Genomic DNA, 2,500 nt, shown 5'->3' on the forward strand with positions numbered 1-2,500 from the left:
CGGCCGGACCGAACCAACGGGCCGCCCGGCCCCGGCGGGACGAGGCTCCGCCAAGCGGGCGTTCCGGGAGCGGGGAGCTTCGGAGCGCTCCCCGAGTCTCCACTTAGGGGGACGAAGGCCCTCGGCCGACACCGACGGGCCTGCGAGGCACCCCAGCCGCGCCGCCGCGGACGCCGCCCGCCCGCCCGCCGAGGCGAGGCGGGGAGGGACGGCGCACCGGCCGGCGATTGATCGTCAAGCGACGCTCAGACAGGCGTAGCCCCGGGAGGAACCCGGGGCCGCAAGTGCGTTCGAAGTGTCGATGATCAATGTGTCCTGCAATTCACATTAATTCTCGCAGCTAGCTGCGTTCTTCATCGACGCACGAGCCGAGTGATCCACCGCTAAGAGTTGTCTGCCTTTCGGCACCGCCCCGCGCGCGCGGAGGGGCCGGGACCGCTCCGCAGAAGCGGCCCCCTTCTCGGACGACGGACCGCCGCCCCACCGACCGACCGCCCCCCTCCGCACGCGCGGAGGGGGCGCGCGACGACCGGCGGGCGACGGTCGCGCCTCGCCTCAGATGACCGTACCGACATCACAACGGAGGGAAGGAAGGGAAGGGTGAAACAAGCTCCGAACGGCAAGGGCCCGGGGAGCCCGCGCTCCCGACCGACCTGGGGAAACAACAAGCACCTTGCTCGCTTCGGAGGCGGCCCAGGCGCCCGGGCTCGGCCCGGCCTCCGCACGGAGGGCCGGCGGCGCGTCCGACCGCGCGCCCGGACCTGCACCCGCCTCTCGCTCGCGCGGAGGGGGGAAACCACAGACGCTGACCGCCGCGCGGGCGACCAGCGGGGGCGCCCCGCTCGCGCCGCGCGCGCCTCCGCGCCGCCCAGCGCCCGCGCGCTGCGACAGCCGGCTCCTTGCCCCCGTGGCCCCGAAACCCCGGCTCTCGCCCCGACGCCAGGAACGCCCGCGCGGCGCCGCCGCCGCACCACACCGGAGACAGGGACGGACGGCCAACCGCCGGAACCCGAGACGGCGACGCCACGCCGCCGCCCGGCGCTCCGCCCGACCGCCGCCCGGCCACCGCACCGCCGCGGCTGCCCTCCCGGAGCCGCCGCCGCCGCTTCTCGTCTCGGCCCCTTCCGCAGGCACGCGCCAGGCAGAAGGCGGACGCCGCTGAGCCGGAGGCGACGCCCCCTCTCCCCGCTTCCGCGCGGAGAACGGGACGGGGAACGCCCCTCGGCCGCCCACCCGCCTCGCCTGACCGAGACCGGGAAAGGCGACTGCGAAGCGACGGGCAGGACCCGGGACGGGACAGGCCACGCGGCCGGCCACCGAGCGACCGCCGGCCGGCACGCCGAGCGGCGGCGCCGCCGCCGCCGCTCGGGCCCGGGGGCTGCGCCGCCCCTCCCCTCAGCCGGGGCGGGAAGGGGTGGGGGTGGCAAGCAAGGAGCACGAAGCCGCAAGCGCGCCGCTGCGCGTCCACGGAGACGCGGCGGCCCGAGCAGGCCGCCCCGCCCGGCGAGACCCCCGACCGTGGGGGAATCGCCATCGCCCCCGACGGCGAGAGAGCCCGCGCTCCCCGCCGGGGGGGGGGGAGGTTCCCCTTCGCGTTTCGAGGGCGAGGCAGGCCGGCTGCGGCCGACCGAACGCCGCCGGTCTCGCCGCCGAGACCGGACCGCGGAGAAGGGGGGGCAGGGGGGACACCCCTCCCCGGCGCGGCCGCCCGAGGGGACAAAAAGCCCACGGCGTGGGCGGCGGCCGCCATGGCCAGGGCCTGCACGAGAGCGACTCCCGCCCCTGGAGGCTCAACCGCCGCACACGGCCGGGGCCCGCCCCTGCGGGTCGCACCGAGCCGCCCGAGTCTTTAAACCTCCGCCCGGCTCCGCGGCCTTCGACCCCCGGGCTCAGCCGAGGGAGGGCCGCGGAGGCGCGGACGCTAGGTACCTGGCCCTGGGGTGAGGGAAACATCCTCAAGGGCCCCGCGGGGGTGCCTCCCCCGCTGCCGCCATCGGGGGAGCGTCCGCCCGCGGGGGCGCGCCCGACATCCGCCACCACCACCACGTCCTCCTGGCCCGGGGCCCGAGGTTTCCCTCAGTATCCCGGCGCTGCGCCCGGGAGGAGAGCCGTGGCTCGGGCCGCCCGCTGGCGCGCGGGACACGGCCCGGCGCGGGAACTCGCCCGCCGGCCCGAGGGCCGGCGCCACGCACCCGAGCCCGGAACGCCCAGAGGCCTCGGCCCTGCACGCGGCCGGCCGGCCCCCCGGCGGGCTTGCTCCGCAGCAAGCCCGCCACGGTGCGGGCAGGAAGGATCGGGGGAGACGCCTCCCCCGACCCCGGCGAGGCCTGCTCTGCCCGCCGCCCCTCTCGCCGGGCTGGCGCCGGCCGCGCCCAGCCCGTCACCGCCAACGGCTCGCGCCGGTCCCCTCTCCCTCTCCTGCGCGCGCCCGAGCGCCGGGGGCTTTCCGCTCGGCCGGCCGGGGTTCCCGCCTCCACGCGCCCCCACCACACCGGCGGCC

General features: G+C 78.3%; 1 non-coding gene across 1 annotated transcript; it reads right to left on the minus strand.

Moving 5' to 3' along the window:
* Positions 1-239: 239 nt before the first annotated feature.
* LOC141955255 (5.8S ribosomal RNA) lies at positions 240-392 on the minus strand. Its single transcript, XR_012632448.1, has one exon. It is a non-coding gene; the product is annotated as a 5.8S ribosomal RNA (ribosomal RNA).
* Between the last annotated feature and the right edge of the window lie 2,108 nt (positions 393-2,500).

This window comes from Athene noctua, unplaced genomic scaffold (genome assembly GCF_965140245.1).
Source record: "Athene noctua unplaced genomic scaffold, bAthNoc1.hap1.1 HAP1_HAP1_scaffold_151, whole genome shotgun sequence".
NCBI lineage: Eukaryota > Metazoa > Chordata > Aves > Strigiformes > Strigidae > Athene > Athene noctua.